Source organism: Harmonia axyridis, chromosome 1, assembly GCF_914767665.1.
Source record: "Harmonia axyridis chromosome 1, icHarAxyr1.1, whole genome shotgun sequence".
NCBI lineage: Eukaryota > Metazoa > Arthropoda > Insecta > Coleoptera > Coccinellidae > Harmonia > Harmonia axyridis.
Window position 1 is genome coordinate 47504298 of NC_059501.1, and position 27980 is coordinate 47532277.

Here is a 27980-nt window from a genome sequence, read left to right on the forward strand (position 1 = left end):
GTGACCCACGTGATGAAGGCCGCGCAGGAGCCGGCTGCGCTGTTGCTAGGCAGCCTCCAGTCATTGATCGAGTCGTCATCGATCGAGCTGTCATTGATCGAGCCGTTTTCGATCGGTTTGTTGTCGATCGAGTTGTCATCGATTGTGCAGGAACCGATGGTGATGTCACGTGACTTCGAGTCATCGATCGGGTTGTTATCGAACAAGTGGCAACTGGGAGGCTGGTACGGGTGGTATAAAGCTCATATACTCTGTTAGTTATACGTCTGTTGGTTTGTCCTATGTATGTTCTAGGACATGCCGAACATTGTATCTCGTATACTCCTTGTATACTCCTTTGGTGTACGAAGAAATTTGGAAATTTTGTTATCGGCTGTGAAAACTGTTTTTATATCCTGTTTTCGTAGTATGCGACCTTTGATGAAAGGTAGAGAAGCTTTATGAGGGAAATTTTCTGGAGGATTTTTGGGCTGTTGTGTATGGGTCTGATGTCGGTTGATAGCTTTCTGAACTTGATGACTGTTGTAGCCATTCTGTTGTAAGGCGGTTTGAAGGATGTTGATTTCTTTTTGAATGTGTAGGTTATAACCTACACATTCTATAAAACTGACATATATGTCATATGATCATCACCCCATATATCATATCATCACCATATATATATATATATATATATATATATATATATATATATATATATATATATATATATATAGATATATATATAGCAGTAAAAGAATTATTTGCCGAATAAAGTAAGTAGGTGTGATTTGGGTATCTAGACAATTGCCTAGATACCCAAATCACCCCTACTAACTAATATATATATATATATATATATATATATATATATATATATATATATATATATATATATATATATATATATATATATATATATATATATAGATATATATATATATATATATATATATATATATATATATATATATATATTAGTTAGTAGGGGTGATTTGGGTATCTAGGCAATTGTCTAGATACCCAAATCACACCTACTTACTTTATTCGGCAAATAATTCTTTTACTGCTATATATATATATATATATATATATATATATATATATATATATATATATATATATATATATAGATATATATATATATATATATATGTATATATATATATATATATATATATATATATATATATTAGTTAGTAGGGGTGATTTGGGTATCTAGGCAATTGTCTAGATACCCAAATCACACCTACTTACTTTATTCGGCAAATAATTCTTTTACTGCCATATATATATCTATATATATATATATATATATTGCCAATTGCCCTTCAGCACTTTGCAGTAGTATCTCGAGCGCCAGCCAATTTTAGGGAGAAATTGACAAACCTTACCAGGGTAGCTTAGTGAAGACAGGATTCATTCGATGTCACCTAGGATGGTAGCGGTGACCAAGTAACAAACAACGCAACAGAATTAATAGATTTACTGATTCAATTCTACAATACAGACAATCTCAGCAAAAACGGGAAATAAGAAAAAGCATAAACTATATCAATCTGTATACTTCAATTCGGTTACTGAGATAATTTGTACTGTCTACAACTACTGTGTCCTTACCTCACCAATTTATTGTCAGTCAGAACCGTTGAACAAGTTAGTCGGATCCGGGAGCCGGGAAATTATGATATTTGGAGATTGAGAATCGTGGATTTTGTAGAGTCGGGAAGGAATGAAAACTAATCCTAACGCGTTGAAAAACTCCACCGGTACACCACCCTCTCGTTGTCTCTATCAAATGAAACCCTTGAATATTCACTCGTAAGAAAGTCACAAGTAAAAATTAGCAAATTCCCCAGAAAAGGACTAACAAGTAAGTTTACTGATGAAAATGGCGATTTTCGACCTCAGAAACGGATTTGTAAACTATTGGCGTTCAATTACCAATTTTACTATTGTCCAGTCACTTGGTAACCACTTAACCAAAATGTCTTTTTCTAAAACTAAACTAATCTACTGCCTAAACCTGAATCTAAATAACTAACTAAACTAAACTAAACTATCTACTGCCTAAATCTGAATAACTAACTATCTAAACTATCTGACTAAATCTGCAAATCTCTAATACTCTATCTACTGAATGCCTGAACATGAATTAATTACTACTGCCTGAACGTGAATTACCGATTTTGGGTCGGTTACACCCTTTTATGACTTCGGTGCGGGGCGGTGAAATAATTCAGCCCACGTGACTCTTCATGTCGACAAAAACGCTACGAGGTCCATGTCTTATAAACCAACAATCCGAGATCCTTTCCTATATACCCTATATACATTGTATACCGCGTGGCAATGAGATCCGTTCAACGTTGCCACTAAGACGGATCTCGTTAGATGCGAGATAAGTATCAAAATCTTTGTATATCAATAAGGGTCAAAATCGCATATTCGTCGGATCTCGCAAGATGCAGAACATGCCGTGTACTTGGAATATGTATTTATGCCAACGCCAGAGTCGATCATTGTAGCAGGTGTTCCTATTTCATCATTTTTAGGGCTAAACTCTGTCATAATCTCACCGATTTTTGAGTGGTCGAAATTTAAGTTTCGACTCCCTGTTGATGAATTCGTCTTCAAATGTAAATCTGTTTGCGTGTTCGTATACACGAAACATTCGAGATGAAGGACAGTGTACTTGGGTGGTTTCGTATCGCGAAGTTCGTTAACTGGTAAAATCTGACCAAGATTTTAGTGACCAAGATTTAGTGAATTTAGAAATGTTGAGTTTCTATTTATTTCAAAACTATGAGTTTGACTTGAATGAAATTACGCACTCCCTTGAAATACGACAATTTGAAGCCTTCCGTGAAATTTCATGTTCCTCAGTGAACCAGAACCATAGAGCGATTGAAAAGGATATCGAAAGGCGGCTATCAAATATCTCCGATACCACAGAACCGATAGGATCGAGTTTTCAGAGGCTTTAACTAAAACACAGCCTGGAACTGTGCGAAATATAAAGCTGATCATATCATCAGTATAATCAAATATAGACCAAGGATAATTCAAGAAAAATATGGAAGATGCCATAATGAAAATTTCGGTAATTGATCTTTCGAACGGGTTGCATTTTTACGCATATATAAGAAATAAGCATTTCAAGCTTGTTGCAAAATTTCGAGTGCCTTGCTAGAATAAGGTTTGAAGTAGTCATACTCATTTAAATTAATTTGAAGATTAATTGATAAAAGTAGTTTTTCCTCCACGATTTCTTGCCAACACTTATATGTAGGGTTTAGCCAATAACTGAATTGTAGTTTGATTAATTCAATAATTTTGGTTTGAATCGAATTTCAGTATTGAATTTAGGTGAAAATTCAACATTTTGAGTTTTAAGGAACATTATAGATCGAATAGTTCCTCTCACTTATCAATCAGATTTAAAAATGTTATTATCAGAAGTGGAAGTGACGCTTTTTATTAGGCCGTATATTAAACATAACTAAAAACATATATTTCAGTAACAAAACATTCATTTTATGGAAATTAAACAGATAATAATCTACAACAGTATCAGTTACTAATGAATAATGAATACATAATTCCCAGTAACAACACTGTCCATTTCGTTATAAATGTTAGTTGCCTCAAAATTTTGGTCACCGAATCAATTTAATCATTCTGAAAGGTTTTCGATATTATTTACAAAATACAGACGGAACGGAAATATATTCTAAAAACTTCGTCTGACGTCATGGCGACTTCAACAAGCTCCTCTAAATTTCCTCGAATGTCAGTATTAACACTTTCATTGATTCCCCTAAATGCTCTTGTGTCGATAGGAAAATGATCATGTTCACTAGATACTTTATCATTTTACGATTTTCCCTAACCTCATTATTAACACTGTTATGAATTTGTGTTGAGCACTGTACATAGTAGGTATTTACAATATTTTGTTTTACGAAAAATTCAGATTTTATAGCCGGATGAATATGTTTTTTGGAAATTTCATGTTTACTCGTAAAACAAGGAATTTCAAGTTATCGTATCCAGTCGAAACGAAAGGGCTTTTTAATTGAAATGTAGCAGGCAGTATCAACAGAAAACCAAAACTTTACCTAACACTAACAAACGCCAAAAGGGCTTCCTAAAAACTATAATCAACAACAAATGCCAGAAGGGCTTCCTATAACCTATAATCAACAACAAATGCCAGAAGGGCTTCCTATAACCTATATGCCTAAACTAATCCTGAAAACAGGATCCTTATATCAGCCTACACTTGGCTTAGGCTTAACCTCAAACTTCAGTACCAAAACTAAATTAAAACAGAGTTCAACAAACTCCAAATTTACCAGATAATAAACCAGACAAATAGCCAAGTTGAACAAGAAGATTGACCTCAACCACAGATCCTGAAGGAATATACAAATACAGTGGTTGTAATAACTGACTGGTATAAAATAGCGGGCTGAATAAAGTGATAATAAATTCCAGTTACAAATCCTGAAGGGATACACAAGTATTATAGTTGTTAAAATAAATGGCCAGTTAGTGAAGTGCACCTCACCGCAAACTGTTTACAATTTTCACAGTATCTAATAAGCAACAAACAACCTTGATTCAATATATTTCAATATAACTGTCAATGGACAGAAAACTAATAATAAAAACCGTTAACTTCTATTCCAATGACTGATTTACCATCAGTACCCTAAATCGTTACTTCTAAAACTAAATCTCAATACAATACCCAGTGCAAGCACCGGTTACCTGATACAAAATCAATATTGAAGGTTGACACCAAATCTAACGGTGAGATCTCTATACGTAGAATGTACCATCTACTCGAGCTACACCATATGTCAGCAATATACTATGTACTCGAACTGTACCATATATCAGAATGTATCATACATCAGAACTGCACCGCCATACACCAGAAAATAAGTACCATAACCTCAAACCATACCATATACCAGACTCCAGAACGTAACCAGGCACTAGGATTCTCAACGTTACCCAGGCACTAGGATGCTCAAAGATATCCAGGCACTAGGATTTCAAATCCAACCAGGCACTAGGATTCTCAACGTTACCCAGGCACTAGGATTATTCAATTCAACCAGGCACTAGGATGCTAAAAGATATCCAGCACTAGGATTCTCCAAAATATCCAGGCACTAGGATTCTCAACGTTACTCAGGCACTAGGATTCCAAACAGTGATCCAGGCACTAGGATTCTTAGACTCAACCCAGGCACTAGGACCCTAATAAAATACTATAAGATATTGTACACAAAATAAAAAGGAATCTATACCTCTCAGTTCTTGTTCGAGGGAAAAGGATCTTCTTGATAATCTTCGTGTAAGTTCCACAGTTGTTCGAACTAATCGCCGGGAAGCGAATCCTAATAAAATAGAAATCTCAGACAACAGTTCAAGATATAGAAATTATATCATACCTCTCAGATCTTCAGAGTGAATTTCAATACCAGAGATGGGCCTTGTGGAAGAAAATTTTATAATCACGTATAAAACGTATATCCCATAAATATTCACAATACCATAAACCATACAGGGAATTACCCAAATTGAAGAAATAATCGCCTATAACAAGGATGATTCTAGATCATATATTCTTCAAATTTGGTCCATTTTCTTTCCAAAAAAACTTCTCTCAAAATTATCACAAATCGCCGATAACCTCTATTTGGCAATCATTCATAACCACAGAATCTACCAGTTGTCAAACGAAACTTCCCACACAGAAGAAAAGTAATACAAGAAATCCAGAAACTATAAAATATTTCCCCAACGGTAATGATATTCGACCTCACTTATCCGGAAATAACTGTTCCATAATAAATTTAAATTTGAATTAATACGGAATATTCCGAGCTGAATCAACAATCAAACTCCAGAGGGCGCAGTAACAACCGAAATCTAAATGGTGTAAAATATAACCGTTACAAATCCCCCCTTACTTTAAAAAAAATTTTACCAGAAGGGTCAAATTTTTTTTCTGCCAGTAACTTCAAAAAGCCTAATACGGTAAACCAAATAACGACAATACCTCAATGAATCCCAAAGAAAACGACACCAGCAAAACTCTAATACCGACACAACTAAAACCAGAATTGTCACACTTGAATTAACTTCAAACGTCCAATATCACCAAAATAAAACAGAGATGGACAATATAGCATGTTGCTATCGTGGATCTGACGATACAAAAGTGTTAAGCATATGTCAACCACTAGATGGGGGTAGTGACCACCCTAGTAAATTTATGCTCGAGGCAAGGGTTAACCATCCTTTAACCCAAGCAAAAACAAAAACAGCCAAAATTAGTCAGACAAGTGTTCATCCGTCAGTTGATCCGGTGGATGAGCTTTTAAGTCCTTTATATGCCAGACTCCCTGGTATTTACCGTCCTCACTCTGCAGTTCATAAGTCCAAGGGGATACCCGCGCGGAAATCAAGAAAGGTCCAACATATTTCGGTGCCAGCTTAGCTGTGAAATATTTCGCGGCGTCCGAAAGTACCTGATTTCTCCTCCATACTAACTGGTTAACAGTGTATTGGACATCCCGACGTCGAAGATTGTAAGTTCGACTATTAGCCTCGTACGCTCTCGCTAACTTAATCTTTACGTCACCATATACTCTCGCGAAAGCTTCTTCCCGTTCCTTAGTCAAGGCAGACCTGTCAAAACGAATCTGTTCAGGGCAGGTATTTTCACCCTTACACGAAACTTCCCTTCCAAAAACAATAAAATTTGGAGAGTATTCGGTGACTTCGTGCTTCGAGGAACGAATAGCTAACCCAACCTGGTTTAACTGTCTATCCCAACCTCTCTGATCTTCTGACAGGTAGGACCTCAACATGGTTTTTATAACCCTATCAATTCTTTCGACCGGATTAGCCTGGGGATGGTATAGCGCGGTATACTGAATGGTGACATTATAAGATTGTAAGAATTTAACGAAATCTTTAGACCGGAACTGTACGCCATTATCGACAATGATGGAATTGGGACACCCAAAGACAGGAAAGACATGTGTATCCAGTATTTTTACAATGGCTGATGCGGTAGCCGTACGCAGTGGAAAAAGAAGAGGGAACTTGCTGAAACAATCCGCGACGACAAAAATATATTGGTTACCGGAGCGAGACCGAGGTAAAGGACCAACCAAATCCGCAGACAGAAGCTCGAATGGTCGAGAAATTGAGACCTGTTTGGAGAGCATGAGGCCAGCAGGCTTCTCCTGGCTCGGTTTGATGGCATGGCAGGTTCTGCAGCAGCGAATAAACGAAGCCACGTCATATCGCATTTTTGGCCAGTAATACCGTTGTGCCAACTTACTATAAGTTTTGAAAACTCCTACATGCAGTAAAGACTCATGGACCTGCCTAATTAGAGATTTTCTTTGAGGACGAGGAACAACTTCTCTCCAGTAATCAGAATCGGAGGCTAGTTCGGGAATTCGAGGTGTTACATTTTTGAAAAGCTTACCCTGAATAATTTGCCAGGATGGAAACCGGTGAGGGGCATGAGTCACTTTTCCCAGAAGTTTGTCATACCACAAATCCGTGGAATGACCCTGAGAAGTATCAACAGTATCGACAATAGGTACCGCCCTAGATAAGGTATCAGGTACGATGTTATCTTTACCTTTACGATGGATAAGGGTATAGTCATACTGTTGGAGTCTGATAGCCCACCGGGCCAATCTTCCAGAAGGTGAATTCCGTCGATCCAGCCAGAGCAAACTAGCGTGATCGGTGATAACAGAGAAATGTGACCCTTCAATATACGGTCGCAGCTTCTCTATCGCCCATAGAACGGCAAGGCATTCACGTTCTGTAGTGGTATAATTGCGTTCTAACCGGGTTAAAGACCTAGAAAGATAGCATATCACCTTTTCTCCATCCTCTTGTTGCTGAGTTAATACAGCACCAATCCCATAACCGGAAGCATCACACTGAATGGTGAACGACCTCGAAAAATCCGGACAAGACAAAACAGGGGCACTAATCAAACATTCCTTCAACCTAATCAAAGCCTCATCACATTGGGAATTCCATCTGAAGGACCGATTTTTCTTGAGTAGCTCCGTCAAGGGAGCAATCAGATCCGCAAAGTTTGGTACGAATCTCCGGTACCATGAAGCCAAACCCAGTATACGTCGAACCTCCGAAACAGAAGTGGGGACTGGTATGTTCAAAATAGCCTGAACCTTCGCCGGATCCATTCTTAGACCTTTTGAATCCACTACATAACCTAGATACAAGAGTTCCGGTCGACAAAAATGACACTTCTTCTTTGAAACCGTTAAATTAGCTGCTTGGAGGCGGTTAAAGACCTCCTTTAGTACCTCTACATGCTTCTCAAAGGTATCAGTAATTATGATTATGTCATCTAAATAGACAAATACATATGGTTCCAAATCCGGACCAAGAACTCTGTCAACCAAACGCTGAAATGTAGCCGGACTATTAGACAGTCCCATAGGCAGACGGAGGAATTGAAACAGACCTCTATTGGGTACTGTGAACGCAGTTAAAGGGCGAGAGGATGCTTCTAAGGGGACCTGAAAATATGCCAACTTTATGTCCATAGAGGACAAGAACTTGGCGTTGCGGAGCCGATCCAAGGTGGAATTAATATAGGGAAGAGGATACGCATCTTTTTCTGTGACGGCATTCAATTTCCTGTAATCAACGCAGAATCGGTACGAGCCATCCTTCTTTTTAACAAGAAGAATCGGGGATGACCAGGGGCTGGTCGAAGGTTCAACAATGCCCTGCTCCAGTAAGTTGTCCAACTCTGCATCAATATGACCCTGCATTACCGGACTCACAGGATAATACCTCTGTTTAATTGGACGACACGAGGTTTTTATCTCATGTTCCACCAGATTAGTACACCCTAACTCGTCACCCATGTTCTGAAAAGCCTCCTGCACAACCTCATTCAAAATCCTAGATTGCTCAGGGGTAAGGTGTTCCTCTGATGCAATCGCATCCACAGAGACATCAGCATCTCGTTGAAATACCCATTTCCCACAACGAAGATCCGGTACAACACCAAACTTCCTCCAAAAATCAATGCCTAGGATTAAAGAGTGCGGCAACTCAGGAACTACTAAGGCTGAAATCATCTTAACTTTATTTTCAAGCTTAATCGGTAAATCCACCGAACCGATACTTGAACAACTTTGTCCATTAGCGACTCTACAAGAAACAAGATTATCGACATTAATACTTCAATTTAAATTCTTCAACATCGTCCATCCAGGACCTCCAATAATCGTGCATGAAGCACCAGAATCCAGAAGACCTAACAAATCAACATCAAAAACGGAAACCGACAAATATGGGCGTTCATCATTTTGCGCATGCGCCAACACATAATCTAACAAAGCTTTCTGGTGTAAAGGTAAACGATCACGGGCAGAGAAATGAGGGAAGGCACACATACTGCCATTAGAGGTCTTCCCCCTCAGTTTTCCGACGGATTACACTTAGGACAGGTCCGAACAGTGGAACCTGGACGACCACACTTGAAGCAGTACTTATTTTTGGTCATCTTACAATCCCTAGCAGCATGACCAGGTTGCTTACAATTCCAGCAAGTCAATACTGCACTTACCTCAGCCGGAGAGGTACTAACATCAGCAGAAGAGGCACCTACATCAACAGAAGAGGCAGATGGTTGTTCTGCATATACGTATGCTAGATCAGGTTCCATCAAAGAGCTCCTATTTCGTGGAGGTGGTACAAAGGATTCGATGGATTCCTTGCGAGCCTCGAGTTGTCTTCCGATATCCAACAGTTGCGAAATTGAGGTGATGTTAGTCAAACCTAACTGACTCTGGTAAAAGGGTGAGATATTACGAAGAAGGATTCTCAGTCGAGCTTCCTCATTGACTGGTACAGTAAGACGTTTGAACATAGTGTCCATCATTGCCAGATACAAACCGATGCTTTCATCAGGGCCCTGTGTTCGGCGTTTAATCTCATCGAAAAGTTTCTCGTTATAATTGGGAGGGAGAAACTGTTTTCTCAGTTCATCCACCAGCTGAGACCACGTTGACAAGGTGGGCCGGACAGATCGGAACCAGATAAGAGCCTTACCCACAAATAGATCGCTGGCAGACAAAAACAACTGCTCCTCTGTAACGTTCCGGGAAATACATAATTCCTCATCATTTTCAAGGAAAGAACTCAGGGAGCATTTAGAATTATCTCCACTGAATTTGCTAATATTCCACTTGGCTACGGATACTGAAGGTACCTTACATTGGGGAGCTGAAGCTGTAGTAGTGGTCCGGTGAACTATATCACTAACTGTGACATCATCCGATTCAGATTCCGAATCAGATATACCAGCTGTATCCATCAGCATGCTCAACTCCAGAGGTGACTGAGTTTGCAGCGATAATCTCCGATCTTGAGATCTTTCCGCCCGCTTAAACAAATGTAACAAGCGTGTAGATGTCTTAAGAAAAGATGGACTCTTTTCATTACCCGAAAAGTCTAATAATTCTCTTTGAAACAACGAAATCGAGTTTTCTATCACCTTTAAGTCATCTTCGAACCGATATGGATATGGTGGATACTTGGTTTTAATTCCCGATTTTTCTAACCTCAAATAACCTCTAAGACTCTTTCTCATCTCAACAACCGTATTCACGTTACCTACACCTCTTACAGCTAATTCATAACTTAATTCATCTTTATCAAGACGATTCACGTCCATTCGACCCTCCATACGTTACAAAATACTAAAAGCACAATCTTACCTAACCTCAAATATACAAAATATTGGCAGCGCCAATAAATACAACGGCAATCGACACTACAGAAAGAATTGATAACAAGGTAGATTTGAAAACTAACGGAATACGAACTATATCAACAATAACGTCAAGACCGATCAACCACTGCAAGTCAGATAGAATAGACTTTTGGGCCCCACGTTGGGCGCCAATTTGTGACGTGTCGACCTTGAGTAAGCCGGGTCACAAGGCTAAAGTTCGGCTCGCGACTACACTCAGTGAAGACGGGAGTGAGTTCTTCAAAATAAGGTGGAAATAATGGGCGCCAGGTAGAGATATGCCTCTCTTAAGAATAAATTGCGTACTCCTCTACCAGAGTAGCAATAAAACAAATCACTCAAGTCAAACGTTTAATAAAATTAAAATTTATGCAGTGGTTGATAATAAACAATAAAATAAAAAGAATTCTCAAAGTTGCCAAGAGCCAGAAGGGCTTCCCAAAACTTTACCTAACACTAACAAACGCCAAAAGGGCTTCCTAAAAACTATAATCAACAACAAATGCCAGAAGGGCTTCCTATAACCTATAATCAACAACAAATGCCAGAAGGGCTTCCTATAACCTATATGCCTAAACTAATCCTGAAAACAGGATCCTTATATCAGCCTACACTTGGCTTAGGCTTAACCTCAAACTTCAGTACCAAAACTAAATTTAAACAGAGTTCAACAAACTCCAAATTTACCAGATAATAAACCAGACAAATAGCCAAGTTGAACAAGAAGATTGACCTCAACCACAGATCCTGAAGGAATATACAAATACAGTGGCTGTAATAACTGACTGGTATAAAATAGCGGGCTGAATAAAGTGATAATAAATTCCAGTTACAAATCCTGAAGGGATACACAAGTATTATAGTTGTTAAAATAAATGGCCAGTTAGTGAAGTGCACCTCACCGCAAACTGTTTACAATTTTCACAGTATCTAATAAGCAACAAACAACCTTGATTCAATATATTTTAATATAACTGTCAATGAACAGAAAACTAATAATAAAAACCGTTAACTTCTATTCCAATGACTGATTTACCATCAGTACCCTAAATCGTTACTTCTAAAACTAAATCTCAATACAATACCCAGTGCAAGCACCGGTTACCTGATACAAAATCAATATTGAAGGTTGACACCAAATCTAACGGTGAGATCTCTATACGTAGAATGTACCATCTACTCGAGCTACACCATATGTCAGCAATATACTATGTACTCGAACTGTACCATATATCAGAATGTATCATACATCAGAACTGCACCACCATACACCAGAAAATAAGTACCATAACCTCAAACCATACCATATACCAGACTCCAGAACGTAACCAGGCACTAGGATTCTCAACGTTACCCAGGCACTAGGATGCTCAAAGATATCCAGGCACTAGGATTTCAAATCCAACCAGGCACTAGGATTCTCAACGTTACCCAGGCACTAGGATTATTCAATTCAACCAGGCACTAGGATGCTAAAAGATATCCAGCACTAGGATTCTCCAAAATATCCAGGCACTAGGATTCTCAACGTTACTCAGGCACTAGGATTCCAAACAGTGATCCAGGCACTAGGATTCTTAGACTCAACCCAGGCACTAGGACCCTAATAAAATACTATAAGATATTGTACACAAAATAAAAAGGAATCTATACCTCTCAGTTCTTGTTCGAGGGAAAAGGTTCTTCTTGATAATCTTCGTGTAAGTTCCACAGTTGTTCGAACTAATCGCCGGGAAGCGAATCCTAATAAAATAGAAATCTCAGACAACAGTTCAAGATATAGAAATTATATCATACCTCTCAGATCTTCAGAGTAAATTTCAATACCAGAGATGGGCCTTGTGGAAGAAAATTTTATAATCACGTATAAAACGTATATCCCAGAAATATTCACAATACCATAAACCATACAGGGAATTACCCAAATTGAAGAAATAATCGCCTATAACAAGGATGATTCTAGATCATATATTCTTCAAATTTGGTCCATTTTCTTTCCAAAAAAACTTCTCTCAAAATTATCATAAATCGCCGATAACCTCTATTTGGCAATCATTCATAACCACAGAATCTACCAGTTGTCAAACGAAACTTCCCACACAGAAGAAAAGTAATACAAGAAATCCAGAAACTATAAAATATTTCCCCAACGGTAATGATATTCGACCTCACTTATCCGGAAATAACTGTTCCATAATAAATTTAAATTTGAATTAATACGGAATATTCCGAGCTGAATCAACAATCAAACTCCAGAGGGCGCAGTAACAACCGAAATCTAAATGGTGTAAAATATAACCGTTACAATCGTTTTATCTAAGACTACATTGTACTGTACATTGTTTTGATTGAATATTGTGAAATTACACTTTTCCCCTTCTTGATTTCCACCAATCTGAAACGCTCGATTTTGAATTACAAATTATTACCTAGATGGAAAACTGTATGATATCATCTTTCATCAGTTTTTTCGAGTTTACCCGTTGTAAAACTCGACAGCTCTTGTCACTAAAATCAAAATACCTCTGATAAAAAGAATTTATGATTTTCTGAAATAGTCCTGTCGATTACTATTTCGGAATCACATTTTTTCTGTGAAAAATTATGAAAAACACAAACCAAAATAATGTGTTTTTAACGAGAAGCATTCGTGAAAGATCCTTGTCTTGAACTCAGATTTTTGTTGCCACCAGCACTCATGTTTTTTGTTGAAATATTATTCAGCAATGCGTATTTTCGAAAAAATAAAATGCCGTTATATTATCACTTACCACAATATATTGATTAAAATAAATTGCCTTGGTATTTGATGAATTTTTCAAAAATAAATCATTTATTTTCAATATGTACAATACCACTTCGGATATTTTAAGTTTGATCTTTTGAATTTGTTTTGTATGACGCACGGGTTTTGCTGAAAAAATAAAATCTACTTATGTCTCTGTATGATGATATTGTCAAATCAACTATATTGTTATGATCATGCAGAGAAACAGTTTTTATTTTTTTTAACGAAAACCGTGCATCGAATTGAAAAAAGTTAGATGATCAACTTTGGTGAGAAATGATTGGGAATTTTAAGAATAATTTTTATTTGAGGAAAAATATGTGGTGTACTATCAATGTCTACCGAAATAGGCAGGTCATTTGACCTGCCTATTTCCGGCATATTTACCTACTGGTGGAAATAAAAAAAAAGGTGATAGATTAAAGAATGCCTCTTGATTCATAGTACATGAATGACAACTTTCATTGAAATATCGGAAGTGTTATTGGAGATATTAAAAATGAATGAATTATTTTCGAAAACTTTACCACCCTGAAAAGGTTAGGACATATGTTCATATGAAGTTTTTTTCTTAAAATGGGCACCAAAATCACTCCCATGGATATTGACATTCAATTACACTCTGTATATAAGAAGCAGTGCTGGTTATTCATGAGTCTGTTTCTGAATTCGTTCATTTCGTGATGAATTGCCTGATTAGTATTCTTACGCAACGCAAATGAACCACAATTATTGGCATTAGAGCTTCAAAATCAAGCAGTTGTGGATGATAGTTATTTTCTATACAAGTGGGATAAAATTATTATTATTATATGAGTGTGTATGTTGAAAACGAGTGCGTAGCACGAGTTATGTGAGCACACGAATATATCAATAATGATGCATTATCAAACATTTATATAGTACGACGAGTAATCTACGACTGCCTATAATGAACAAAATATAACACAACATTGTACTGTTGTTGATATCATTTCCCTCGAAATCATTAGAATATGTTTCTCTAATTCTGTGGTTATTCCGTTCATTCTTCCACATCTTGTAGAACAAAATCGTGCGAGAATATATCAGAAACGCACAGTTTTCATGGTTATATTTTATTATTCTATGTTGGTACTCCGAACTTTCCGCCACGGCTTTATCTGTCAATTCATCAATTTGCCTTAAAGAAATCAGTTCTGCCAACCAACATTTTTCAATGCAAAAATCACTAAATTATATTTATGGAAATATTTCATTAATTTCAATGAAAATGCAATGAATTAGAGAAAATAATGTATAATACTCGTACCCAAACGTATCATGCAATAACCGCCTCGAAAATCCAGGTCTGGGTTAACAAAAAATTATGAATCGTTTGAATCCTCGTAACAACACCCTGTAGATCGGAATTTTGAAAATCTGTTTCAACATTCGGAAACGCCACTAAAAACTAAACTGAGAGGTGTACTTTGTAACGATTCAACGGACCGTATCTCATTTTGCCCAGCTCATGTTTAAGAAACGCCACTGATCCCCGATGTAATGTATCGAACAATATCGATTCCCATATTTAATACAGAGAGTGCGCGGAGATTGCCGTTCAATATAGGAATTTTCAGTTTTCAAATGAAACAGGATTACTATTGATTTGACGACTGATTGAAAACAGGTGGAGAGTGAGTGTGATATTTTTTGGTGGCTTTACGTATGGTTGAGTACCTTAATATTAGATATTGAATATTACCTAATTATTTCTTTGAATAACAGTAATTCTATCTAACGATTTGATATCTGATAGTGTAATTTGATATTTCATTGTCTCTTTTCTTTTTTTCTCTTAACACACAGTAGTGTGTAAGGATTTTTTTTCCTTCTTTCTTTTGAGAGCCGCCAGGAAGTACATATTCCCTTTCTTGCTGTAATTAACTATAAATTTCATTCAAATTAAATAAATTTCCTTCTTATAATAACTCTCGGATCATATGTACATTTTTTTTATTCTTTGTATTTAATTGTTTCTTATAACATAAGTTTTTTTCACTTTCCGGAAAGAATTCAATAATTAACTCATTTTTATATAATAGTTTATAATTTCTGTCAATTCCAAATTTCATACAATACTTTTGATACTATTTTTCTAAATTCAACCAGAACATTTTTATCTCTGACAATTGTACAAATCTAATTTCCTGAATTTTTCTCTCCACGCATGCTCAAGCAACCATTTTGATACGAAGAAGATTCCACAATTCCTGTACAAGTTTTTAACCAGGCTGCACTGAATCTGCATCCTGATCAAGGTTACACAGAAACCTTCATAAAATATTTGGACGAAATACTGCAAGTGCCGTTGAGTTTCACTCCAGGCGAGCATCCACCAAATTGGAACCCGAGATTTGAATTGCTTTTCACCACTTCGATACAAGAGCAATATTCTGATATCAAGCAACTATCAAAATTAAGAAACAAGATCTACCAAGTGAGATATCAAAATTCATCTTTCGATAACCTACTTATTCCAAATTCTGTCTGGAGACCTAGTATCCGAATTGTAAGATCAGTGAAATTTTCATCATTTGTAAATGTTCTGAGTTTATTTTTTTTCTCAGCCTTCAGCAATATTTTTTTTGTAAATTCTGAATTAATTTTTTTCTCAGCCTTCAGCAATATTTTTTTTTGGAAATTCTGAATTTATTTTTTTCTCAGCCTTCAGCAATATTTTTTTAAATAGTTTTAATATATTTGTAAAATTTAATTAGTTTTATTTCTTACCACTAAGCAAGATCTCTCTTATCTATCTCCCGTTTCTCTTACTTAACTTCATTTTTTTTATCATCTCTATTAATATTTTTTTTTTGAGAAATTTCATTTTTATGAAATTTGGTTTACTTTAGTAAGCCTGGCGCCCAACAATTAATTAGTCAAGTTAACAAGTTCATTTGGTGCCCACACCCTCACCGTATCAACTGAGCAGCCGACAGGCATACGTGTGATTTAACTTTACACAATTGGCGCCCAACGTGGGGCCCTCAAGGGGTGCGTTGGCTTGACATAATTTTTTTTTCTTTTCTAAATCTTGCTGAGTGGAAGTTTTTTGTTATACATTTGATCCGACAGAATTTGGTACATTGTTATTCAGTATTAATATTTTTTCGTATTCACATTTCTATACCATATTGAACGACCATCTTTCTATTTAAATTCACTTTTCTTATTTTATATTTTCGCTTTTTTACACTAATTTCCGTTACTGATTTCTATAAGTTGATAAAGTATGAATCCCAATCATTTGAAGGCCTATGAATTGGTCTATGAAATTAAAATTCGCGGCGTTGAACCAACTGCCGATGTTGAAAGTAAGAGGAAAGTTTTGAGAGGGCTTTTGAGCCAAGAAAAGGCAAATCGTAGTTTTTATATCGTAACAAATCCCTATACTCATGATCAGGATGTAACTGAAATGAAAGAAACTATTAAAGATCTTAAAGATATTATTTCTAAATTCGGTGGAACTAAAGATGATCCTATCTTTCATAGAGTATCGAGTCGTTTAGCTCATTTGTCGAATCGTTTGGCCATGCTTGTTGCTGAGGAGGATGCCGAAATCTTGGCAAAGAAGGAAATTCAGTATGAGGTGTTAGAGTTAGAGGCAGATCTCGATTTAAAAATTTCTCCAGCTAGAACTTCTACTCCAACTGAGAAGAATGCTCCTGTCAACTATGCTAGTCCTTCGAATAGTAGGTTCGTTCCTCCCTATAAATGGAATATTTATTTCACAGGTTCTGTTAAGGATGAGTCAGTTACTTCATTCTTGGAAAAGGTGGAACTATTGAGACAAGCTAGAGGTGTGTCCGAACAGGAGTTATTTCAGTCTGCTTGCGATCTATTCAGAGGTTCTGCGTGGACGTGGTTTGTGAATAATAGATGCAAGTTCCAAAATTGGGGTGAATTGGTCAAGGAGTTGAAAAAAGATTTCCTTCCATACTTTTATGAAGAAGATTTGGAGCAAGAAATCAATTCCAGAACTCAAGGTTGTAATGAGCGAGTTTCTTTGTATATTTCTTCAATGGAGGGTCTTTTTAACAGGTTAACTGTCAAGCCAGATGAGGAGATCAGGATTAGGAAAATTCGCCGAAATTTGTTGCCTTTTTATATTTCAGGTTTAGCGTTGTATAGTCCCAAGACTGTGAGTGAGTTGTCTGAACTTTGCAAGAAGTTGGAAGAGTCTCGAATATGGGCTGATCGCTACAGAGCCCCTTCGAATCATGATGCTGGCCTATTGGAACCAGATCTCAGTAGACCCTTGCCTGAATCAAACTTTTCATCCCCAAGTCACCGACCAAATTTCCGAAAAAATAATATCTCCACTAATATATCTATAGTATCTAATTTTCGATGTTGGAACTGTGGTTTAACTGGTCATAATTATCCTCAATGTCGAAAACCTAGAACTGTTTTTTGTTATGGTTGTGGTCTAAAAAATACCGTTAAATCTGGGTGTAATAATTGCAATTCAAAAAACGTGAATCGGGGTGGCGAAAAACTGAACGTCGTCACCAGTCGAGAAACCAAAAGTTCAGTAAATCGGCCATCAGCCAGTCACACTTCAACCCAATCAAGGGGGAGAAAAAACACTCAGAACCAGTAGAACTTTCATCATCTCACCCATCCTCTATAAATATGAATCCTCTTTTCGTCATGAAACCTAACGATAACCGCCCTTATCTCAATGTCGAAGTCTTTGATCAGAAAATTCTCGCTCTCGCCGATACTGGCAGCACATCTTCTATTTTAGGTTCCGCAGGGTTTGCTCTTCTCCAAAGATATAATATTCCGATACAGTATGAGTCCCCAATTAATGTTACAACTGCTGATGGTAAACCTCAAGATTTCCTAGGGTATATTTTGGTTCCTATTTCACTTGAAGGTGTCGTGAGGCAGTTAAAAATTTTAATAATTCCATCTGTTACTCATAATCTCATTTTAGGAATGGATTTCTTCAAATTGTTCGGTATTGAAGTTAGGTTTTCTAATCTTTCCTATTCTCTCGATTCCTCCCTGTGTACAATCAATGCCATTCAACCATTTTCTAAATTAACACCCTCTCAGAAAAATGATCTTCAGAATATAATAAAATGTTTCGAATATATCGCTCCTAAAGATAGGATAGGTCGTACTCCCTTAATAACTCATCATATCGACACCGGAAATGCTAAACCTATTGTCCAACGACAATATCCCTTATCTCCTGCTATGCAGACTCATTTAAATAAAGAAATCGACGAAATGTTGAAACTAAAGGTAATTCAACCTTCTCAATCTCCTTGGTGTAGCCCTTTATGGTTAGTTCCAAAACGTTCGGGGGAATATCGTGTATGTTTTGACGGTAGAAAGTTAAATGAAGTAACAGTGGATGATACGTATCCTATGCCTCTAATAGATGGTATACTTAATAAACTAAGGGATGCTAAATATCTCTCATCGATTGATTTAACGAAAGCTTTTTTCCAAATTCCGTTAGATAAATCTTCCTGTGCGAAAACCGCTTTTGCAGTGCATGGACGTGGTTTGTTTGAATTTGTCGTTTGTCCGTTTGGATTAAAGAATAGTCCAAAAGCAATGTCTCGTTTAATGGATAAGGTAATAGGACCTGATTTAGCGCCGTATTGTTTCGTTTATCTCGACGATATAATTATAGCTACTCCTACATTTGAACTCCACATCAAAGTTTTGGAGGAAGTATATCAGCGACTTAAGAATGCTAATCTTACTGTAAACTCAGATAAATGTGAATTTTGTCGTCCATCTCTTGTCTATCTCGGTTTTGTAGTTGATGAACATGGTTTACGAACTGATCCAGAAAAGGTTTCCGCGATAGTAAATTATCCAACTCCTAAAAATACAACTGAAATTAAACGTTTAATAGGTCTTGTCAGTTGGTACCGTCGTTTCATTAGGGATTTTTCATCTATTTGTTCCCCAATTTCAGATCTCTTACATGGTAGGAAGAAAGGACAACCGATAGTCTGGACTCCGGAAGCCGAAGTAGCTTTCAACGAAATAAAGTCTCGCCTAGTTTCTGCACCAGTATTAGCCAGCCCTGATTTTTCAAAACCCTTCGTCATTCAGTGTGATGCTTCTGATACCGGTGTAGGTGCAATTTTATACCAAGAATGTGATGGCGTAGAACATCCAGTAGCTTACGCTAGTAAGAGATGGCACTAAAATCGTTCCACTCAGAAAACCAACAAAGGACAAGCAGAACCTCCCCAAATTCATAAAAGGAACGAGACAAACACAAACCGACCCTGATGCTTTCTCCGGTACTGAGCAGAGAATATGGGTTCACGTTGGCAGGGTGCAGTTGCATACTACGGAAGAAGCAATAAAAAAACATCTTGAATTAGTGTTTCCAGGACGCAACTTTATTATCGAAAGACTCAGTGCAAGACAAGATGCAAAAAGCCTGTCCTTCAAAATAGGTGGGGACTTTGATCTGAAAGAGAAGTTATACATGAGCGAGAATTGGCCGAATGGTGTAACCATCAGACGTTTCACATTTTTTCGAGGGAGTAGCGCATCCACCAGATGAAACCCTGTTGTCACGATACCTGACTTTGACGAACTTGAATATTCAGTCGTTGCGAAATAAAATTGAAATCTTTTCAGACTTCTTGCACGAACAAAAAGTAGATATAGCAGCGCTCTCTGAACATTGGCTATCGCAGGACTTGATTGAAAGGGTTTATATACCTGGATACAATATCGCCGGTAAGTTCTGTCGAACATCATCTTGTCATGGTGGGGCAGCAATAATAGTAAGAGATGATTTACAGTACAAAGAACTTCTTGATCTATCACGTCTAGCTGTAGAAAAGGTGACGGAAATAGCAGCTGTGCGATTTCCTAAACTTAGACTGACTCTTATACAGATCTATAGGCCACCATCGTCTGATATTGACTATTTCTTTTCTGTTCTGAATGAAGTACTTGAAAACTGCTACAATAATTACTCCGAAGATAGAATTATATTCTCGGGAGATTTTAATATAGACCTCATAAAGCCGTCGAGGGACAGATATAAACTAATGAGTATATTTGAGACTTTTAATATGAAGTACATTTTTGAACTTCCCTCCAGAGAAAACAGCTGCTCAAGTACATGTATCGACAATATGTTCACAAACGTCTCAAAGGAGGTATGCCAACACGTCACTTGTGAACCACACTTGTCGGACCATCGCGCACAAATCTTGAAGATTCCTGAGATTGGTGAATCTGAAAGACAGAATGAGTATAGGATCGTTAGACCAATAAATGGGAAAAATACTCACCGTTTCATTCGCTCGGTTATGGCTGTAGATTGGGAGCATTTACACTCCGATGATGCTGAAGTTTATTTTGGTAATTTCCATGAAGAAATTGTGAAAATTTATGAACGATCCTTCCCTGAAAAACAAGTGGTCATAGTCAGAAAGAAGAACTATAAAAAAACAAAGGAAATTCAAGAGTTAAAAAATAGAATGGATGCCATGGAAACCATTATGAAAATAAAAAACGACGCCGAAAGCAGAAATGCATATATCCAGCTCAGAAAGAGATTGAGGGAATTGATAACACAGAACGTCAGGAAAAGGAATGCCAATAGAATCCAAAGGGCTTGTGATAAATATAAAACAATATGGAGCATAATACGTAAAGAAACCAATAAAAAACTAAAACCAGTAGCTGTTGAAGAAAACATAAACGCAGAAGCTTTGAACCATTTCTTTGCATCCATCGGAAGTCGGGCGAAAGATGGAGTTTCAACACAAATGAGTTCTCCGAACGAATCCCTCCAAAAAATCGGTTCAAAAACATTTAAATCTATGTACCTGGCTTCAGTCACAGAAGAAGAGATGGAAAAAATAGTTTTGAGCTTGAAAAATAAAAATAGCAAAGACATATATGGTATGTCAGTTACAATAATGAAAAAGATCATCACATATATAAAGGCACCTTTGAGTAAAATTTTTAACGCGTGTATAGAACAAGAAGTTTTTCCTGATAAACTAAAAATTGCCCTAATAACCCCCATTTTTAAAAAAGGGGATTTGTCTGAGTGTGGAAATTACAGGCCGATATCTATACTACCGATGTTCTCAAAGGTATTCGAACTTGTATTGAAGAATAGACTGGTGGACTTCATTGCGAAGGAGAATATTCTGCATGAGGCGCAACATGGTTTTCGACGTGGGAAGTCTACGGTCACCGCAATGATTGATGTGTTGGAGGTTGTTCTGGAGGCTTTCAACCGCGGAGAGATTGTGGAGTTGGCATGCCTGGATCTGAGCAAGGCTTTCGACAGTGTTTGTCATGAATCTCTGCTCCAAAAATTACAGAGTTGCGGCATCTGGGGAAAGGCTTATGCAATATTCAAGTCTTTTCTGACAAATAGATTTCAGGCCACCAAATGGGGAAATAACATCTCGCGAGTGTTGGAGTTGAAGGTTGGTGTACCGCAAGGCTCTATATTAGGGCCTATATTGTTCATACTCTATATGAACGACATTTATGACAACGTCGCAACCGAAAAAATAATTTGCTATGCGGACGATACTGGACTAATGAATAGATCAAAGTCAAGGGAAGATCTTGAAGACAGAACAGATAGGGCGATAATTTCTGCCAAAAACTGGTTCCAAGTAAACGGTCTACAAATGAATGAGGAGAAAACACAAAAAATAATTTTTCACAACAACGCTCGTGATAGTTGTTCATTGACTTACCTTGGTCTTGAATTCCAGTCATCTCTTAGTTGGGGATTACACATAGATAACTTGTGTAAAAAATTGTCAACCGCGATATTCATGATAAGGCGGGTGAAGCAGATATCAGATTTGGAGACGGCAAGACTCACATATTTTTCTAGTTTCTATAGTCAGGCCCTATATGGAATAATAATTTGGGGACAGTGCAGCGATGCTTCAAGAGTCCTGCTACAACAAAAGAAGGCCATTCGAGTACTTTTCAGTATGAAAAGTACAGAAAGCTGTCGGGAGGTATTTAAAAGGGAGGGCTTGCTCACCATAACATCTGCCTATATACTTGCCTCAGTGAGCTATGTGCACCAACATCTGAAGCAGTATCCAGCGGGCTCAAATTACCATGAATATAACACTCGAGGAAAAAGCTCACTGGTGATACCTCACTCCAGGATAAAGAGGACCCAACAAGGTCCAAACTACACTGCGGTTAAACTTTACAATAGACTCCCTCAAGAATTTAAAACGCTTCCATTCGCTCAATTTAAAGGGAAGGTGAAAAATTTGTTACTCAAGGAAACAATTTACGACTTGAGGGAATTTTTTATCTTGTAATGTAATGAAATAGTTTGTATAAAATACGTCCTATGTTATATACATATTTGTAAATTTCTGCTGTTGTGACTTACCATGTAATATTGATGGTGCATTTTTATGCTTGTATCTCTACATGTCATAAATAAATAGTAAATAGTAAATAGACACTTACATCTTGTCAACGTAAATATACCGTCACAGAAAAAGAACTCCTAGCGGTCATTTTTGGTATCGAAAAATTTCGAAGTTATGTAGAAGGTACGAAATTCACGATAGAAACGGATCATGCTTCTCTTATATATCTTCATAACCTTTCAAACCCATCAGGACGTTTGACTAGATGGGCAGTTAAACTTTCTCAATTTGATTTCACTATTAAACATCGAAAAGGTTCTTTAAAGGTAGTGGCCGATGCATTGTCTCGTTCGGTAGCTGATATCTCTGTTATTGATGTTTCTTATTTTCAACCAGATAAATGGTATAAATCGATGGTTAAGAATGTTCAAAAGAATCCCGAACTTTATCCTTCATTTCGTGTCGAGAATGGAATACTTTATAAGCATATTGTATCACGAAATACTATTGTCAGTAATTTGACCGATTGGAAAATTGTTGTGCCTTCAGCCAATCGACATGAAATTCTTCAATTCTATCACGATAAAGAAACTTCAGGTCATTTAGGGATATCTAAAACGCTAGCTCGAATATCTGAATTATACTACTGGCCAAAAATTAGGAAAGATGTGTATAAATATGTAAGAAAATGTCCTGTTTGTGCTGCGTGTAAAAGTTCAAACTTACCCCAAGCTGGTCACATGGGTTCTTACAAGAATATTAATTTTCCATTTCAATGTATCTCTGCTGATTTGTTGGGTCCATACCCAAGATCTAAAAATGGCAATCAATATGTCTTAGTAGTTGTCGATTGGTTCACCAAAATCGTGTTAGTACACCCCATGTCAAAAGCTACCTCTAAGAGTATTCTCAAGTTCATAGAAAATAATGTTTTTCTTATTTACGGTGTACCGCAGATTTTTATTGTCGATAATGGAAGCCAATTTGTCAGTAAAGAGTTCAAGAAGTTGATGGAAACTTATCGTGTTCAGAAAATTTGGTATAATGCTAAATATCATCCCCAAGTAAATTTCACGGAAAGAGTCAACAAAGTTATTGTAACCTCAATTCGGTGTTATATTCATGAAAATCATAAAACCTGGGATTTTTCTATATTTAAAGTGGCTCAGGCCATCAGGTTGGCAAAACATGATGTCACGGGTTATTCTCCGGCTTTCCTTAATTTCGCAAGAAATATTCCCGTTACTGGAGATTTCTATGGAAAAATTTCTGATAACCAAAATAATATAATCTCTATATCTGAGAAGTCTCAACGCATTGATGATGTGCAGAAACTGCCCGAATTATTTGTAGATATTCGCAAGAAATTACATCAGGCCTATCTTAGAAATGCTCATCAATACAATTTAAGAAAGCGAAAAGTAAGATTTTATGTCGGCGATAAAGTCTGGAAAAGAAATGTAACTTTGTCTTCAGCGGCTAATAATTACTCTGCAAAATTAGCTCCTAAATATTTGCCTTGCATTATTACTAGGGTTGTTTCAGATTTGGTATACGAGCTTAAGGACGTGGATGGTAACGATTTGGGTCGTTGGCACATTAAAGATCTTAAATCATCTTATGATGATGATTCGGATTCGGCTGAGGAGGAGTACTTTAGCGCTGATTCGGATGACTCATAACTATTTTCTCTATTTTTCTCTATTGCAAGTATTATGCGTGGATACATAATGAGTTACTGTTGGATGGTGTAATATTATGAAAGAATCTATCTTTGATAGCTCCTTTATGGAAAATTTGTGCTTTCATGATATGAACTATTCAACAGGGATGTGTCGTGTTGATTCTGAATTACTTCGGTATTTATGATATTTGGGAATCAATGCATTTTTCATATCATTTTGATTTATGTTACATGCCTTATTTATCTAACCTATCTGTATCTCTCAAAGTTTTCCTTGCATCATATCTTTTCATGTACTATGAATATTGAGTCTGATTTCAGTTCGCTGCTTCCTAAGTCAATTACTTTGCTGTATAGCGATTTAAAAAAAAAAAAATTGTAAACTTCTAAAGTTTCCAAATTTTTTTCGCCCAGTAGGGGTGGTGTGTAACGATTCAACGGACCGTATCTCATTTTGCCCAGCTCATGTTTAAGAAACGCCACTGATCCCCGATGTAATGTATCGAACAATATCGATTCCCATATTTAATACAGAGAGTGCGCGGAGATTGCCGTTCAATATAGGAATTTTCATTTTTCAAATGAAACAGGATTACTATTGATTTGACGACTGATTGAAAACAGGTGGAGAGTGAGTGTGATATTTTTTGGTGGCTTTACGTATGGTTGAGTACCTTAATATTAGATATTGAATATTACCTAATTATTTCTTTGAATAACAGTAATTCTATCTAACGATTTGATATCTGATAGTTTAATTTGATATTTCATTGTCTCTTTTCTTTTTTTCTTTTAACACACAGTAGTGTGTAAGGATTTTTTTCCTTCTTTCTTTTGAGAGCCGCCAGGAAGTACATATTCCATTTCTTGCTGTAATTAACTATAAATTTCATTCAAATTAAATAAATTTCCTTCTTATAATAACTCTCGGATCATATGTACATTTTTTTTATTCTTTGTATTTAATTGTTTCTTATAACATAAGTTTTTTTCACTTTCCGGAAAGTATTCAATAATTAACTCATTTTTATATAATAGTTTATAATTTCTGTCAATTCCAAATTTCATACAATACTTTTGATACTATTTTTCTAAATTCAACCAGAACATTTTTATCTCTGACAATTGTACAAATCTAATTTCCTGAATTTTTCTCTCCACGCATGCTCAAGCAACCATTTTGATACGAAGAAGATTCCACAATTCCTGTACAAGTTTTTAACCAGGCTGCACTGAATCTGCATCCTGATCAAGGTTACACAGAAACCTTCATAAAATATTTGGACGAAATACTGCAAGTGCCGTTGAGTTTCACTCCAGGCGAGCATCCACCAAATTGGAACCCGAGATTTGAATTGCTTTTCACCACTTCGATACAAGAGCAATATTCTGATATCAAGCAACTATCAAAATTGAGAAACAAGATCTACCAAGTGAGATATCAAAATTCATCTTTCGATAACCTACTTATTCCAAATTCTGTCTGGAGACCTAATATCCGAATTGTAAGATCAGTGAAATTTTCATCATTTGTAAATGTTCTGAGTTTATTTTTTTTCTCAGCCTTCAGCAATATTTTTTTTGTAAATTCTGAATTAATTTTTTTCTCAGCCTTCAGCAATATTTTTTTTTGGAAATTCTGAATTTATTTTTTTCTCAGCCTTCAGCAATATTTTTTTAAATAGTTTTAATATATTTGTAAAATTTAATTAGTTTTATTTCTTACCACTAAGCAAGATCTCTCTTATCTATCTCCCGTTTCTCTTACTTAACTTCATTTTTTTTATCATCTCTATTAATATTTTTTTTTTGAGAAATTTCATTTTTATGAAATTTGGTTTACTTTAGTAAGCCTGGCGCCCAACAATTAATTAGTCAAGTTAACAAGTTCATTTGGTGCCCACACCCTCACCGTATCAACTGAGCAGCCGACAGGCATACGTGTGATTTAACATTACAACTTCAAATTTTAGCGCAGACAGTTTTACTGCACGAATTTTCAACGTAAAAGTGAAGTTTCTAAACTTCGATACCTGAAAGTGATTTGAAATGACTTCTAACAATAAATCATGATAAATATTGAATTCTTAATTATTTCAAGATTACTTTGTAATTCATTTCTACATTGGTTGTGTGTCACCTATGCACCTGTGAAATATTTCTGTTGCCCAATGAAACACCCTTTATAAAAAAAGCAGTTACGGCTATTGGTAGAGTTTAAGTTCTTTAGGGTGAATTCTTTTCCGAAAAATATGTAACTTAATGAACTTTGAGTTGTGTAGTGAATTCTACTACGTAACGAAAATGGATCAAATTATGTGGTCCAATAGCTCAAAAATGAGGAGGTCGTAAAACATAAAGTACATTTAGGTACTGCAATTCGATTAAACATCGCTATTTTCTTTTTAGTTCAAATTATGTGTCAATACAGCGTTGAACACAAAAATTTTACAGACTTATATCGATACAGTGTTGGTTTAGAAAACTGATATGAATGCGTTAAAAATTATCTTCGTCTGGGCAAATTATACCTGTCAACGCTTGAAGTGCCCCCTGCATATCGGTCTCCTCTTCCAGATGACACCAGATGACGGGCCGCCGTGGTAGAATGAAGGAACGTGGAACGTCGATATTATGCATAACGCTAACTTTTGTTTCTTTTTCTAAAACGGTCATATACAGAGCGTTCATCAATTTTTCAGTATCGCTTGAAATAACAGAATAGCGAACCATCAAACGTTTTGTTTATTTTTTGTTCCGAAGATGTAGGATGATTATTATGGTTTGATATTCTATTACTATTACATAACTTTCGAATTCTAATAAATGTTCAAGACGTAATTCAAACTTATTGTTAATAACCCTTTCTAGTATATGTGAAACTAACATATTTCTAAGATAATGTGAAAAAATATTTTCATCTATTAGTCGTGAAGACAAGGAAAATTTTTCATTTCGAGTGGAACAAATTTAATCACCCAAACCAACGATGGTTTTAATATACAATGTGTCCCGAAACTATGATGCCAAAACAGAACATTTCTCTTGAAAATCAATAAGACCTCATTTTTTTCCCAAAAATCATTCGTTGCAGAGATTATAAAAAATTGAATGTAATTTTTATTCGTTAATTCCACATTTTCCGAAATTGTTCAAAGAAGTTTGTTCTTTTTCAATTCGGAGTAATAGTTTCCGGACACTCTGTATGTACAGGATGAGCTAAATTCGATGCTCACTGAACGTATCTCATAAGACTAGATGAAAAAATCTTCAAGGACTCCTGAG

General features: G+C 36.4%; 1 protein-coding gene and 1 long non-coding RNA gene across 4 annotated transcripts in view; both read right to left on the minus strand.

Annotated features, from left to right (window-relative positions):
- LOC123673051 overlaps positions 1-27980 on the minus strand; it is a 928323-nt gene that overhangs the window by 106584 nt on the left and 793759 nt on the right. The window lies entirely within an intron of this gene.
- On the minus strand, positions 11167-11594 carry LOC123673216. The gene is made up of 2 exons (XR_006746445.1): positions 11393-11594; positions 11167-11353 (listed from the first exon to the last, which is right to left on the minus strand). It is a non-coding gene; the product is annotated as an uncharacterized LOC123673216 (long non-coding RNA).